This window comes from Pseudorasbora parva, chromosome 10 (assembly GCF_024679245.1).
Source record: "Pseudorasbora parva isolate DD20220531a chromosome 10, ASM2467924v1, whole genome shotgun sequence".
In the NCBI taxonomy this organism is placed as follows: domain Eukaryota; kingdom Metazoa; phylum Chordata; class Actinopteri; order Cypriniformes; family Gobionidae; genus Pseudorasbora; species Pseudorasbora parva.
The window spans coordinates 37,511,277-37,528,742 of record NC_090181.1 but is presented as its reverse complement, the minus strand read 5'-3'; the positions used below and the strand labels follow the sequence as shown (position 1 = coordinate 37,528,742).

Sequence of the window (17,466 nt, the reverse complement as noted above, 5' to 3'; positions counted from 1 at the left end):
AATCAGACGTTACATCCCGATCAGGACTCGGATATATATGTATATTCTGGGGTGAGGTGAGCAGGGGTGCCGTAAAGAGTGCGCACTTGCACCGCGGTTCATCTCACATCTGATGAAGCATCAATAATATGGCTTGTAACTTGAAAATAATGCTTTATGTATGTTTCTGTAGATGATGGATACACGTGCTGGCTCTTCAGTGATACATTACAACAGCGCTAATAAAAGAAAAACGTGGGCAAAACAGTCTATCTGTGTAAACTTTGTTCAATTCATGCGCGTGCTGCCCTATGTTCGAATATGAGCAGTCATTTTCACAATCATCCCCCGGGTATATTCGCCAGAAGACGCGAATGAGAACACGCGCGCTGTCTCTGTGCATCATCCGGAAGCGCGCACTCGTCTCACAGCGCGCAAATATTGAGTTCTCTTTCAAGTCTAGCGCTTAAACGGACCAACTCACACAAGAAGTATGTCAACATGTCCATCTTGATGAGTATCCAAGCAGGCGTAGTCTGAATATGCCTTAAGAGGACTTTATACAGTCGAGAAAGATGACGCAGAGCCTTCCATTAGGTCTTAAAGGGGCAGTAGCCTTTACTGCGGTCTGTCTGTTTAATGTCAAACAAAAGATGAGGAATCACTCACTGCTCTTGATTGAATAGCTTTTGTAAGGATTAGTCTTTAATTTAAACAGTTAAATATGCAGCTATTTTACATTTGATTAGCCCACTTAATTCAAATTCTCTACCTAAAAACTAATGTTACACCTATAAAAACCTGAAAAGCATTGTTAATTACACTTCAATCAAATTACACTTCAAATATATTTTTACCCAAAGTTAATTTATGTCATTGTAGGCAGTTATCATCACAATGATTTCATTTCAAGTGTTCGTTTTTTAAATAAGTTTAGATTTAGTTAGTTATTTGAGGCTATAAAAACAGCTGTGATGTCATGATTGACAGCTGAGATCGACGTCTTCTCTGAGTGAAGTTGTCACTGAGGCACTAACAGACTTTTTTCTGGATTTTTGGGAGCAGATTATTTAATTTAATTTAATTTAATTTAATTTAATTTAATTTAATTTAATTTAATTTAATTTAATTTAATTTAATTTCCATAACTGTTTATTTCACACCAACATAATTAATTGTTCTGCATCTGTGAGAGTATGGGTGTGCTTTTGATATCGCCGTTGTACTTCCTGCTCTGCACAACTCCGGTCCCGGACTTTTTTATATTTACTGTTGCACTAAAATCCAAAAGTGCAGAATTTATGTTATTTATTGCCCGATTGTTCAAGCTACCTCACAGAAGTGCTCTGTTTGTTAGAGTTGTTAAATGTTAAAATAAGGTGAATAAAATAAAAAATAAGGAACATCCTGGTTAGTTTTTTTCGCTCTTCTTTAATTTTTTTAAAATATATTATAGAAGTATCGGATCGGGACTCGGTATCGGCAGATACTCAAAATCTAGATATTGGGCCAGGGAACAATTAGTTCTTTACCCAGGCAACTTTGAGCGAAGGGGTTCAGTAAACTCATTACAAAAAATGTCCTTAAAAGCCACATCATTAAAATCCAAACTGTGAGAAAGCTCCAGAAACTTCTCCACATACTCCTCTATGGATTGACTGCCTTGACGAAGGCGTAGGAGGGCAACTGCTGGGTCCATTGCTGGCGGTCAGTTATTCTGTAACAGTTGATCCACTGGAGGCGAGGTTGATGAATCTGATTGACTTGACTTGACTTGACTTGACTTGACTTGACTTGACTTGACTTGATCTTGATCTTGATCTTGATCTTGATCTTGACATAACCACAACACTCACCAAACGTGGGTTACAACATCAATAACTGACAAAAACTATGGCAAACATGAGGGCTTAAATACACAAGGGCTAATGACAAAACAAGGGACACCTGTGAACAACGAATAACCAATAAACCAATGAAAACAAGACACAGGAACATGAGGCAGGAACACATGAGGGCATGGAATCACATGACAATAGACCACATGACAAAACCAGGAAGTGCATGACAACATGACAGTGAACATGAAAACCTAAAACATGAAACCTACACCAAAACACCCTGTGACATTTATACTGTTTTTGGTCAGTTTTTGCAATAAATACCTGTGACTTGTACCTTTATTTGCCTGTTACGTGTTTTATATTGTTGAGAAGTGGGTAGGTTTAGGGTAGGATTTGGGTTAGTTGCTCCAAAATATAAAAGTAGCGTATAAATATTCATCATCATGTCTACTTTTACAAATGCAATGAATTAAATGTGTCTTGATCTGACGCATTGGGATATGCATCAATACATTATATACTCATCATTTAATAATGGTTTGATCATCATTTGTTCATTATTATCAATTTACTGAGATAATGGTAAGCTGACATTTCAGTGATTAACAGTGTTGGGAACGTTACTTTAAAAAAGTAATTAGTTATAGTTACTCACTACTTGTTCCAAATAGTTGGTCACTGTTTGATTTAGGAACTAAATTACTCTATAATAAAAGTAACTTGTTACCAGGGAAAGTAACTATTACTGTAAAAGAAAAAAAAAAAAAAGTAGCTATAAGTCATAGAATTTTTTTAAGTCAGTTGAAATGAGTAGAACAGACAAGTCTTTGTACATAAATTCCGATATTTTTTCCCAGTTTTGGTCAAGTTACTTTAAAAAAGTTATAAGTTATAGTTTACTAGTTACTTCTCACAAATAACTAAATTAGTAACATTAGTTACATCATTATAAAAGTAAATTACCAGGAAAAGTAAGTACTGTGTTACACTTTTTTTAAATGTTCAAATATGTAAAATAACTTGGATGTCCCCAATATTAAATGTTAAATTAATGAAATGGACACTAAATAGAATAAATTATTATAATTTACATTGTTGCGGGACAATGTGAGAGACACCTATCAATACATAAATATATAATACATAAATATCAGCGATATAGAGGAACAATAAAACAAAATAGATTGTTTAGACTGCAATATTTATTGCACAGACTCCAACTGGCCATCAAATAGGCCTACATCTAAAAATAAATGATGCCCCTTAAGACAAGTCTACCAAAAATAGAAAATAATAATAATAATAATAAAAATATATTAGCCTAACTTGCATAGCCTAGACTCTTTGTAGTGGACATTCAAATTCTAAAACTGTCACACAATTTCACAACTGGTAGACATCCTGTAGCCTGCTTGAAGCATTTACAAAAGTAAATAGTTTAACAAGAAGTGCTCTCAAGTCTTGTTTGTATGGCAGGCTTACCCACTCTCGCGGATATTTTTGCAATGATTTCCTAGAAAGAATCTGACTCAACTGTCGACAACGGAAGCATGTCCTTAACTATATACCTAGATATTATTTTGTTAAATTCTGTCTGGGTGATAAGAGTTTGCGGTGGAGAGAAACCTAGTTTTGGTTGCTTTAATGCCGTGGCTCTGTCTCCTTTGGTAGCGGAGCTCGCGTTATACTTTGCGTTCATCGACGTGGAAAGACACTTTATTCCTGGACATAAGTTGCATGTTACATAAACATACTTAACTTTCACCTCAACGTGGGAAAATACGTACTTTTACTTCCAGTTTGCGAAAGCTACATTTGAAGTCATTGGACATGCCATCGTTCTCACTCCTGGTTGCTGGTCACATGCACACGCGCGTGTGTGTGTGTGTGTGTGTGTACCTAAGCCAATCATGAATCATCATCAGTTGTGGCTGTCTCCCACCCACCTATCATAATCAGTTATGTGTACAACACCCACCCCCCAACACGCGCGCACACACAGGTTGCAGGTCCGCTTCAGTGAGCTCAATTATAGTAACGCCGCATTTTATTCTCAGTAACGGTAACGGCGTTGTAACGGGGGGGACAGTACTTAGTTTGATTACTCGTAACTGAAAAAAATTAACGCTGTTTGTAACACAGTTTATCTATAACACCGTTATTCCCATCACTGGTGATTAATGATATATTAACTAGTAACTAATCATTTACTAGAGATCTGTTTGACTATTTTATGATATGTTTTTTTAGAGATAACGTATGAAAGATTTGTAGATTGTTAGCATATTACTTAATCATTTATGAATGTACAGTCATGATTTTTAAATTATTAGTTTGTCATTATCTAATAACTTGTAAATAAAATATAACTGAATCTACAAAAAATACAAAAAAGTAAAAATGTATTAACATTTATGAAATATAAATGTTAACATAGTCATGTTTTGTAAATTGTTAGTTCTTCTCTCTGGCTGTTGACCCCGTCCAATTCCTTGTCCTTCCATTGTCAAACATTAGCCACGTTTACATGCACATTTTTTGTCTTTCTGATTCCGATTGAAAGATTTACTGGACTGTTCACATGAGACGTTACCTAAACCAATCTGGGCCGACTTTAAATTGCAATCATTACAGAGCAGTTTGTCTGCCACATCAGAAATGTCGACGCTGTCCTCTAAAGCAGCTGGAATGTGTTGGCGGATGCCATAGCAACTATCAACAGTTGACTTATACAGTTTTATATAAGCTATTTATTTATTGTAAAGTGTAATCATCTCAGGAAAAATAAATTCTTCTGTCAGGCGCAGTTGAAGTAAAAAGTGCCTTGGAAAAACGCTGTCAAGATGAGAGGAAGTAGCCGGGCTATATCTGTGTCATTATGTCAACATTATCTTCATAACTTCTAACAAAATAAAAAGTTTACCCCTCAGAAAAATTAACTTTCCTCTCACATTATAGCCTGTGTGTGCGCGGTACACAGTCAGTGGTGAAGGCGCGCGCTGTGTATCACGTCATATAGGGACGCACACTGAAAAGTAATCGGGTCAGGTCATTTACATGGTTACATTTTCCGTTTGATCGGTTCATGAAAAGGTTTATCCCACCCCTCTTAAACTGATTACAGTTTCATTCGGTTTGGGCATTTTTTTTTTCGATTAAGGTGTTTATGGAGCATTTTCATTCGGATTGGACTTTTAAACCGATTAGAGTGCTCCATGTAAACGCACCTATTGTAACATTTTATTACTCCGGCTATATATATATATATATATATATAAAAAAAAATAAATAAAAAAAAAAATATATATATATATATATATATATATATATATATATGGGTCAATGACATGACATGTATTTTTTGTGTCCAAATGATTTATTTTTCTAAACATAATTTTAATAAATACATGTCATATATCAAACTGATCTACAATATCTCCTTTATAAGAAACCTTTTTTATTTTATTGAAATTCAATATATATATATAAAATACCTGCTAGTTGAAGCACCTTCATTAGAGAAAGTCAAGATTCACCTGGGAGCAATTAAAAAAATTCAGGACAGATTAAGAAATAAATCTAATGGAAATATAGAAAGTATAGAAATATGCTTGACATATTATGATAACTTGTTCAACCATTTTGCATGTAAAGACTTGTGCCTAAATGTTGTGGGGGGTGAGACTATTCAACAGAGACCCAATATAATAAATTTTCATCAACATGACATAAGCAACTGATTATGTAGGAAACAACAGAGAATTGTACATAATTATTTGCATGGATGTACCAAAGCATTTGCAACTTATTCAAAGAAATGAGAAACTGCTTTTTTGATGTACACAAGTGACACAATGATGGGAGAATTGAACATGTAGTTTTGAGAATTTCAATTCTGATTTGAGATATGTACCAAAGCGACTGAGAAAAACTACAAGTTTAAATCTATAATCATACCCAAGTATTTAATCACAAAACAATGTGTATTGCTTCTCATTTCATTAAAATATCTGGTTGATTCTCGTCAGTTTTTTAAAAAGAAAAATACATATCCACCTTTTTACTCACATTAAGAGTAAGACTAGTGGAAAATAATTACTCTATTAACTGATTACAAATGACTTTTTCAATTATTTTAGAAACCACTTGAAGAATATTTAAAAAACAAACAAACAAAAAACAAAAAAAACATTTGTATACTTTTTAACAAATATAGAATCACATTCTAAAACATATTCAGCCCTAGAACTCTTAAGCTGTCACAAATGTTTTATTATATTAAACTCAGACATTTCAGAAATATTAAAAACGGGAGAATTATAAATTAATACAATATCCTTATTTCTTGCACTAAACCCTTGCTAAAGTTGCAGAGTTTGAAGTGTAAATTCAAATCCCTACAAAGCCAGAACAATTCTGGACTTTCCAGAAGTTTTTCAAAATCTGTAATAAAATGAAACTTGATTGTTTGAGCCAATTATCCTCTGTAGGCTGTCAATACAGTTTGTGGGAAGTTTAACCATAATAATTTAATGCCACATTCTAGAAAATTTTGTAGCATTTACTTTTTGAAGCCATGAGTCAAATGTTTCAGACACTTAATCAATGCATCTTGGACATACCAAAAATCAAGGTGGACTGGATTTTGAACATGCCTGCCTAAAAAAAATTGGTTGGTCACTGTTTGATTTGTCTCTGTGTACGTGAACTAACCATGAAAAACACCTCGGTTCAGCATTAGTTAATCTTTGTTTACATTAGTTAAAGCTACACTGTGTAACTTTTTTAGTGTATTCTTACCTAAAAACGCTTAGTTCTTTCAAAAATATACGTGCTCATTAATGTATATTTACTTCTTTCAAGTAATAAAGTATTCTTGTAAGTTTATAATATGACATTGAAAATACATAGGGGTGAGGGGTTTGAATACTGGTTGCCATGTTGACCCTCCATCTTGAAAGTACATTAGCCAAAGAGGGACATACCCATAAATTCAAGCTTCGCCTTTCGCGTTTTAACACTGAGGGCCCTATCTTGCTCCCAGCGCAATTGACTTTGTACACTGACGCATGTGTCATTCCTATTTTGCACCCGCGCAAAGCGCGCTTTTCCCTCCACAGAAGCACGTCGCTAAACTAGTTAATGAACTTGTGCTCCCTGGGCGGTTCAGCGCAAAAAAGGAGGCGTGTTCCGGCGCAAACAATCTCTGGTGCTATTTTGCTGTTCCATTAAACAATTGCGCCACTGACCAGAAAAAACCTAGTCTAAAGTCAGTGGCATGTTGCTATTTTAAGTGCGCTGCTTGAGCATAATGTATAGCGTGTGCAATGCGCATACACTTTGCTCATGTAATCTACACAGATGCAACAGTTATTTTTGCAAATCATAAATTGTTACACTAAAAAAATATTAACACATGAGATGACGGAAATCATTGTGGTGTGCCACGAAGATGTGAAAAAAATAGGCATAAACCTAGCTTACAAATTATTCAGGCTAATTTTAGTAATTAAGGATCAGACCTGTTTGCCCAATAGTGGCAAGACATATATGTATATAAGGACAAGAACCAGGAAAAAAAAAGACTGTGAAATCACCTTTACCATAATGTAAGTACATTAAAAACCTTAGTCTTCAACTAACCAGTTAAGTTGAGCTTGCTCATATTTTTTATTTTGCACAGTGAGATGGAGTATGTCTTGGGACAATGAATTAGACGCCGGAGGGAGAGGGTATACCGGCCCAGACAGACCTATCTCTCCCTCAGTGAGGAGGAATGCATAAGAAAGCTACGCCTGACCCGACAGGCTGTGACAGACATCTGCCATCTCCTGGCAGATGAGTTGGGGACTGATGCACAATGTCCCTATGCCTTCCCCGTGACAGTAATGGTTACAGCGGCATTGCATTTCTATGCATCTGGGTCGTTCCAGCACCCCCTTAGCTCCATTGGAGGCATTTCACAATCTGCCATAAGTTCTGCTATACATGCAGTTACATCAGGTCTAGTCCGACATGCTGGGGAATACATAAAATTCCCAGTCACACCTGACAACCAGGAAAGAGCAAAGCAGGAATTTTGTGCGAAGTATGGGTTCCCTGGTGTCCTTGGTGTTATAGACTGCACCCATGTGCAGCTACGTGCCCCATCAGAAAACGCACTTGTATGCATCAACCGCAAGGAAACCTATTCAATCAACGTACAAGTCATTTGCGATGCTTATAGTAAAATCACCCATGTCTTTGCGAATTATCCTGGCTCGAGCCACGACTCATTCATACTTGGAAACTCTACCATTCCTGCCATCTTCTAGGGGAATCCCCCGTTGGATGGGTGGCTGTTAGGGGACAATGGGTATCCGTTAAAGACATGGCTGATGACACCATATTTGATGCCAGCAACAATTCGTGAAATGCAGTTTAATAGAAAACACACCCAAACACGCTGTGTAATTGAACGACCGTTCGGCATACTGAAAATGCGCTTCAGGTGTTTGGATAGATCAGGAGGCACTTTACAGTACAGTCCTCAAAAGGTCGCAGCATTCTTTGTGGCGTGTTGTGTTTTACACAACATTTCCATAAATCAAGGTTGTGTTGTTGACATAGATGAGGAAATATTAGATGACTTAAGGAGACGTGATGGTGAACTGCATGTGCCGATGCCACTTAACCCAAATGCCCCAGCAGCAGCACGGGAGAGGAGAGCTTATTTGACAGAAGAACTGCTGCATCGTCTATAGTGAGGTAGGCCTAAGCAAATTTATCTCGGTCTAATGTTATACTACATTGCAAAACTATAACCATACTCGTGATTCAGAGAGAACGAGTCCAAAACATTCAAAAGTATTTATTTGTGAAATTTTTTTGTATTTTGTCAAAAACAAAAATCAATAGCAAACAGTAATTGTTTAAAAAAAATACAAATGGAAAATGAGGTTAAAAATATTTAAACAGAAAAAGTTTATTTCTTTTTCCCTTCTCTGGTAGTTTTGCGACACGCGCCACGGAGGGATTGGACACCTGAGGGTCCGGTAATGGCATTGTGCGATGTGCGCCTGGTGGAACGGGTGGATGGAGATGGAGTGGGGGAAGGAGGAAGAGGCACAACAGGAGGTGGGGGTGCACTTGAAGGGCCACGCTCCATGGCTGCAGCAATCCTCTCCAGGCTTAAGGAGATGCGCCCGAGAGGCCGCAGCAACATCGCCATCCGGTCAAGACGGCCATTCACACTTTGCCGCATCCCAGACAGCTCCCGCTCCAGCATTTCAAATCCGGTTTGCTGGAGCTGCAGGAAGGGGTGGTCCTCCGGTCTAGCAATGCTGGCACGGCGTGTAGTGGGTCTGGACCTTGGTTGACCTCAGTTGGCCCGTGCGCACGGCTCGCGAGGCCAGGGTCTTCCTGCGAAGCTGTTACATAGTTTTTCTTTATTGTTATTAAATAACAATTAAAATATTTTCATAAGAAACCTTGTATGTGAATTTGTGTACCTTGGGGTTGGACTGCTTGCGTTTCTGATAGGGTGCCGATTTCAAAAAACCCGTGCCTGATTGATGCTGGCAAGCTTGGACTTTCCCCGTCTTCTGATGTCATTGTAGCGCTTGCGGCACTGGTGCGACGTCCTGGGGATGCCAGCTGATGAAACAATTGTGGCTATTTCCTCCCACGCCTGTTTAACCGACGCTATTTTGGGTGGGTTTCTCCCATCCCCATACAGCACAACTTCTCTGTCTTTCACTGCTCTCACAAGAACATCAGTCTCCTCGGCTGTGAACCGCTCCTGGCGTGCGCCTGGTAAATACGCCATAATTATAGCAATCCATAATGGAACTTGCGCATCTGCTTTTAAAGGGAATGTTGGATGACGCTCTGATTGGTTTATTCACGTTAGGCCCAAACCACACCTATGAATAATGAAGCTACTTCAGACCAACCCATTATAGATTTGCGCCGGGCGCAAGAGCCATTTATCCCGCCGGGAAAATAGCAACAGCGCCGAGACCCGCCCACAAAGTTACTTGCGCTTAGCGCTTTGACACTTGCGTTTCAGAACGTTAAAATAGGGCCCTCAATGGCATCGTGTCGAATGTGAAGAGGGGGAATGCCATGTTAATCTTGGTGTCACGGCTGTAATGAGAGACAGAGAGGATCCAATAGCGAATCAAAAAACAAGTTTATTGTTCCACAGGACGGCAAGCGTCAATAATAAACCAAGCTCAGATAACAGGCAAAAGTATCAAAGAGACAGGCTCCAGGGCACAGGCAGGCGAACTGCGGCGAAGGTCAGGTGCAGGCGGTCAGGCAGACGATACGGCAGAGCAGGGAAGCAGCAGACAACCAGAGGCCGAAATCCTGGACCAGGAACAGAGATAATCCCCCAGGGGAAACAGAAGCCGAAGCCAGCCACGCCAGAAACGCCTGTAACAATCTGACAATGGGTGCCAATGAGAGAGCAGTTTATATAGTGAGACTGATGAGTGCAGCAGGTGAAAGTGATGAGTCCCATAATCAGTGGCCACGCCTCCAACACAACCTCACAAGACACAAAGAAGGAGACAATGAATTCATAAACCGTGACAGTACCCCTCCCCCTAGGAGCGCCTCCTGGAGCTCCCAGGAGGACCTACCTGTCGATTGTAATCATCGATAAGGGAGTGATCCAGTATGTCCCTAGCAGGAACCCAACTTCTCTCCTCCGGACCGTAACCTTCCCAGTCCACCAAGTACTGGAATCCGCGTCCCTTCCGTCTAGCGTCCAGAATACGATTGACCGTATAAGTTGGTTCCCCATCTACGAGTCGCGGCGGGGGGGGGGGGGGACCGGGGTAGGCGGATTAATAGGAGCATGAAAAACCGGCTTTAATTTGGAAACATGAAACACGGGGTGAATTCTCCCGTACGCGGGAGGTAGTTTGAGGCGGACTGTCACCGGGCTAAGAATCTTGGTGACAGTAAACGGGCCAATGAATTTAGGAGCTAGCTTATTACTCACGGAGCGGAGAGGAATATTCTTAGAAGAAAGCCACACTTTTTGACCCACGACGTAGACGGGAGGCTTAGACCGGTGGCGATCGGCTTGGGCCTTGGTGCGTCTACCCACCCGGAGCAGAGTCTCACGGGCTCTACTCCAAGTGTCTCGACACCTCTGGACGAAGGTGTGCGCGGAGGGGACCGTGACCTCGGATTCCAGACTGGGAAAGATATGTGGCTGGTACCCTAAACTACATTCAAAAGGCGAAAGGCCCGTACCTGACACTGGTAATGAATTATGTGCGTACTCAATCCATGAGATGAGTTGACTCCAGGAGGAAGGATTTCTGGAGGCCAAACATCGTAACCCTCTCTCAAGGTCCTGGTTGGCCCGCTCTGTCTGGCCATTGCTCTGAGGATGAAACCCCGAAGACAAACTAACCGTCGCCCCTAATAATTTACAAAGTTCTCGCCAAAATTTGGACACGAACTGGGGTCCCCTGTCGGAGACCACGTCCATTGGAAGGCCATGTAAACGAAAGACGTGATCGACGACAGCTACCGCTGTCTCCTTGGCTGAAGGTAATTTGGGCAAGGGAACAAAATGTACCATCTTCGAGAATCGATCCACGACGATTAAAACAACCGACTTGCCCTGGGAGGGCGGGAGGGCGGTGATAAAATCTAGAGCGATATGGGACCAGGGTCTCGAAGGGACAGACAGCGGTTGAAGGAGCACATCGGGAGGGCGGTTAGATGTCTTCCCCATGGCACAGACTGAACAGGCCAAAACAAAATCTCGGATGTCACGAGCCATACCGGGCCACCAGAATCGTTGCTTAACCAAAAATTTGGTTCTATTAACTCCTGGATGACAAGCGACATTGGAGCAGTGTCCCCATCGAACAACGTCGGACCGAACTCCCTCCGGAACGAATAATCGGTTCGGTGGTCCACCGTGCGGAGGCGTTACCCCTTCTAAGGCCGTCCTGACCTTCGATTCGACCTCCCATACGAGTGTGGAGACTCTAAGTCTCTCAGGTAAAATGCACTCGGGAGTAGACGGGCGTTCGGAGCGGTCAAAAACGCGCGACAAAGCATCGGGTTTGATGTTTTTGGAACCCGGGCGGTCCGAAAGAGAAAAGTCAAAACGTCCGAAAAAAAGGAACCACCGAGCCTGCCTGGAGTTGAGTCTCTTAGCAGATCTGATGTATTCCAGATTCTTATGGTTGGTCCAAACGATAAAAGGAACCCCCGACCCCTCTAGCCAATGACGCCACTCCTCCAATGCCAGTTTGCCTGCCAACAGCTCTCTATTACCAATGTCATAATTGCGTTCGGCTGGCGACAAGCGATGAGAAAAAAACGCGCAAGGGTGCATCTTATCATCCGAGGAAGAGCGCTGGGATAGAACCGCTCCTACCCCCACCTCTGACGCGTCAACCTCCACCACAAACTGGCGTGATGGATCAGGGGTCACTAAAATGGGAGCCGAAACAAAGCGGCTCTTCAGGTTGGTAAATGCAGTCTCGGCTGCAACCGACCACCTGAACGCCGTTCGGGTGGAGGTCAAGGCAGTCAGAGGCGCGGCTAGCTGGCTGAAGTTGCGAATAAAACGCCGATAAAAATTGGTGAACCCCAGAAACCTCTGTAGGGCCTTACGGGAATCTGGACTTGGCCAATCTATCACAGCCCTAACCTTATCGGGATCCATGCGCATTCCCTCGGACGAGATGATGTAACCTAAAAATGGTACAGACTGTGCATGAAACGCGCATTTCTCCGCCTTGACAAAAAGCCCATTTTCTAGCAACCTCTGTAACACTAGTCTGACGTGCTGGACATGTTCCTGGAGAGAAGAAGAAAAAATCAGTATGTCATCCAGGTAAACATAAAGGAACTGATCTACCATGTCTCCCAGCACGTCATTGACCAGTGTCTGGAAGACTGCGGGAGAGTTGGACAGCCCGAAGGGCATGACCAAATATTCAAAGTGCCCCCTGGGGGTGTTAAATGCAGTCTTCCATTCATCCCCCTTCCTGATGCGCACCAAATGATAGGCATTGCGTAAATCCAATTTCGTGAATATGGATGCTCCCTGTAACCTCTCGAAAGCTGAAGACATCAACGGCAAAGGATAGGTATTCTTTACCGTGATGTTATTCAGCCCCCGGTAGTCAATGCAAGGTCGCAGAGAACCATCCTTCTTACCCACGAAAAAGAACCCCGCCCCCGCTGGAGAAGAGGAAGGATGGATGAACTTGGAAGCTAGAGAATCAGAAATGTATTTCTCCATGGCCTCCCTTTCAGGAGTAGAAAGTGAATATAACTTGCCCTTAGGCGGAGACTTGCCTGGAAGTAGATCTATAGCACAGTCATAGGGACGATGAGGAGGAAGAGAAGCAGCCCGGGACTTTGAACAACTCCTTCAGGTCGAGGTACTCCTTGGGCACGTTAGATAAATCCACCGTCTCCTCCTGCAACACAAAACTAGACATACACGAACGAGCAGACACAAGACAAGAGGCATAACACTGATTACTCCAGGATGTGATAGTATTATAATAATAATAATAATAATAATAATAATAATAATAAATTTTATTTATAATGCACTTTATATTAAACAAAATCTCAAAGTGCTACAGAATTTAAAAACAAAACAATCAACAACAATAAATAAATAAAACCGAAAAATAAAATCAAATAAATTAAACAAGTAGCAAGTCAATTAAAAGTCAATTAAAAGCTCTGCTAAAAAGGTGGGTTTTAAGACCACGCTTAAAAGTATCTATAGTCTGTGGAGTCCGCAGGTGGTCAGGGAGAGCATTCCACAGACTGGGGGCTGCAGAGCAGAAGGCCCGATCCCCCATAGTACGGAGATTGGCTGTGGGAGTTTTGAGGCGATACAGCGAAACAGAGCGGAGGTTACGAGTGGCTGTTTGTGTGGTGAGGAGTTCCTTGAGATAGGAGGGAGCATCACCATGGATGCACTGGTGGGTAAGGAGAGAGATCTTGTACTCGATCCTGAACGACACAGGAAGCCAGTGGAGTGATTTTAGAATGGGGGTGATATGGTCGTATTTGCGCACCCTCATGAGGATCCTAGCAGCGCTGTTCTGAATACACTGCAGCCTCTGGAGATTTTTGCTAGGGATGCCAATAAGGAGCGCATTGCAGTAGTCCAGCCTGGAGGAGATAAAGGCATGGACAAGCTTCTCCGCATCAGCCAGTGATAGAATGGGACGAAGTTTGGCAATGTTTCTGAGGTGGAAGAAGGAGGTCTTACACAGGTGATTGATGTGCGCTTCAAAAGTAAGCTGTGATTCCATTCTGACCCCCAGATTCGTGACTGAAGTGGAAAGAGGAATGACCTGATCAGAGAAAGCAATGCTGGTGATAACGGACTTCTGGACCTGAAGTGGAGTGCCGACTAGGATAGCTTCAGTTTTGGAGCTGTTTAGCTGCAGAAAGTTTTGCTTCATCCACGCCTTTATCTCATCCAGGCAAGTGATCAAAGTGGAAGGTGTGAGGTCAGCAGAGGGAGATGAACTTGTCCTAAAGTAAAGTTGAGTGTCATCAGCATAGCAGTGAAAAGAAATCCCATGCCGGTTGATGAGACGGCCAAGGGGGAGCATGTAGAGTATGAACAGGGTGGGTCCGAGCACAGAGCCTTGAGGGACACCGCAGGTGACATTGTGTGACAGGGATGTAGCTTCTCCTAACGCAACATATTCAGTTCTCCCAGTGAGATAAGAAGAAAACCAGTTGTGGACCGAGTCAGAGAGACCAATGGTGGAATGTAAACGGTGAAGGAGGATGTTATGGTCAACTGTATCGAAAGCTGCAGTTAAGTCCAGGAGGATGAGAAGGGATGGGGAACCAGCATCTGCCGCCATCAAAAGATCGTTTGTGACCCTGACCAAGGCTGTTTCTGTGCTGTGTCCTGAGCGGAAACCAGACTGAAATTTCTCATAAAGATGGTTATGCTCCAAATGGACCTGAAGCTGTCCAGCAACAACTTTTTCCAGCACCTTAGAGAGGTATGGGAGGTTGGAGATGGGCCTGTAGTTGTCATTAACATCTGGGTCTAAAGTAGGTTTTTTCAGAAGTGGTCTGATGATAGCAGTTTTAAGAGATGAAGGAACATGGCCAGCCTGGAGGGAATTATTAATAATCTTGGTAATGAATGGACTTAAGACACTGAGGTTAGATTTTACCAAGGCTGTAGGAAAAGGTTAATCAAATTATGTCCCCAGTCAACCCTGGGATTGTGTTTCTGTAACCAGGGATGACCGAGGACAACAGGTGCATGAGGAGTGTCAGTGAGGAGGAATGTGATAGTCTCTGTGTGGTTCCCAGAAATGGTGAGTGTAATGTTTTCAGTGATGTGGGTGATGGTGGGTAAAGTCTGGCCATTGAGGGCGTGAACAGAAATGGTACTGGAAAGGGGGGTGACGGGAATCCTGAGTCGTTGTGCCAGAGTCTGATCGATAAAATTACCCTCTGCTCCCGAATCCACGAGGGCTTGGCAGATGTGAAAACTGGCTGCCCACTGCAATCTTCCCGGAAGGAGAGTCGCGGATGAGGCTTTCTCCAACGCAGCTCCACCCGACAGTAACCTCCTTACTACTGCCGGGCTCGATCTTTTACTGGACACTGGTTGAGGAAATGCCCCGCCGCACCACAGTAGAGACAGAGACCCCCCGCTCTGCGACGCTCTCTCTCCTCCCGGGAAAGCCGAGCTCTACCCACCTGCATGGGCTCGGGATCATTGGTGGGGCTGACCGTGTAGGCGCCACTGGGCTCACGAAACTCAGATGTCCTCCGCATATGAGAGCGGGATTCCAGGCGTGAGTCAACTCGAAGTGCTAAAGTCATCAGTCCATCGAGATCCGTAGGTAAATCCAAGGCGTACACCTCTCGCTGTACACGGTCAGCCAGCCCATGCAGGAAACGGTCCCACTGCGCTTCCTTGTTCCAACCACACTCAGCGGCCAGGGTACGAAAGTCGATGATGTAATCAGAAACGGGTCTGCTGCCTTGTTGCAGATCGGAAAGCCTGCGGGCCGCCTCACGTCCCACGGCTGCTCGGTCAAAGACCCGTTTCATTTCCTCCGTGAGTGCGAGGAACGAGGAACAACACGGATGGCGATTCTCCCAAACCGCCGTTCCCCAGCGTGCCGCACGGCCCGTGAGCAGGTTGATTACCAACGCCACCTTGGAAGTCTCTGAAGCGAACGTGGTGGATTGCAGAGAAAAGAACAATGAACATCTTGTTAGGAAGGATCTACAAAGATCGGGCTCACCAGCGTAGCGTTCGGGCGTCGGAATCCGGGGCTTGTGCGGGTTGATGTTAGCTGGTGGCTGGGGAAACGACGGCGGTGGTGGGGGCGCAGTGGGAATCCGTAGCTGTTGAAGTTGGTTGGAGAGCTCGGACACCTGCTCCGCCATCGCCTGTAATGCCTGGGTGGTAGCAGTCGCCTGTTGCTCCTGGCGATCCATCCGCAGACTGTTCGCGTTGAGATACTCTTGTAATTCGTTCATCTTCGCTGGATCCATAATGGTCAGATTGTTCTGTCACGGCTGTAATGAGAGACAGAGAGGATCCAATAGCGAATCAAAAAACAAGTTTATTGTTCAACAGGACGGCAAGCGTCAATAATAAACCAAGCTCAGATAACAGGCAAAAGTATCAAAGAGACAGGCTCCAGGGCACAGGCAGGCGAACTGCGGCGAAGGTCAGGTGCAGGCGGTCAGGCAGACGATACGGCAGAGCAGGGAAGCAGCAGACAACCAGAGGCTGAAATCCTGGACCAGGAACAGAGATAATCCCCCAGGGGAAACAGAAGCCGAAGCCAGCCACGCCAGAAACGCCTGTAACAATCTGACAATGGGTGCCAGTGAGAGAGCAGTTTATATAGTGAGACTGATGAGTGCAGCAGGTGAAAGTGATGAGTCCCATAATCAGTGGCCACGCCTCCAACACAACCTCACAAGACACAAAGAAGGAGACAATGAATTCATAAACCGTGACACTTGGACTAAATCGGCCACCGTAGGACATAAAACGAAATCACAATTGAGAGGAGCAGAAACTAATATTCACTGGATTGTCATTTACCTTTTCACCGCTAGATGGGGAAAATATCACACAGTGTAGCTTTAATAAAATTCAGCTGTTCATGGTTTGTTCATGTTAGTTCACAGTGCAATAACTAATGTTAGCACGATTTTAATAATGCTTTAGTAAATGTTGAAATTAACATTAGCAAAGATTAATAAATGCTTTATAAGTGCAGTTCATCATTAGTTCATGTTAACCAATGTAGTTAACTATAGTTATTACATGGCTCTGTGAAATACTTGATTCTGATTGGTCAATCGCGCATTCCAGCGGTATGTTATTTCCAGATAACACCCGCTCATACGGGTACTATGAGTTATCTTTACCGGTACTACTTCTATGCTTAACGCTAGCCCCATCTTGTGGCTTAAACAGCCGTGGGTTACAATGGAAGACTTCAAGGCAGGTTTCCTTTATAACGTTTTTAATATAGATATTTTTCTTACACAAACACATCGATTCGAATCAGAAGGCTCTATTAACCCATCGGAGTCGTGTGGAGCACGTTATTTGATGGACAGCTGCATTTTTTATGGACTTCAAACA

General features: G+C 42.8%; 1 protein-coding gene across 1 annotated transcript in view; it reads left to right on the top strand.

Annotated features, from left to right (window-relative positions):
* Positions 1-17,466, top strand: part of kif6 (kinesin family member 6) — a 340,398-nt gene that overhangs the window by 144,987 nt on the left and 177,945 nt on the right. The gene's annotated exons all lie outside the window — the stretch shown is intronic.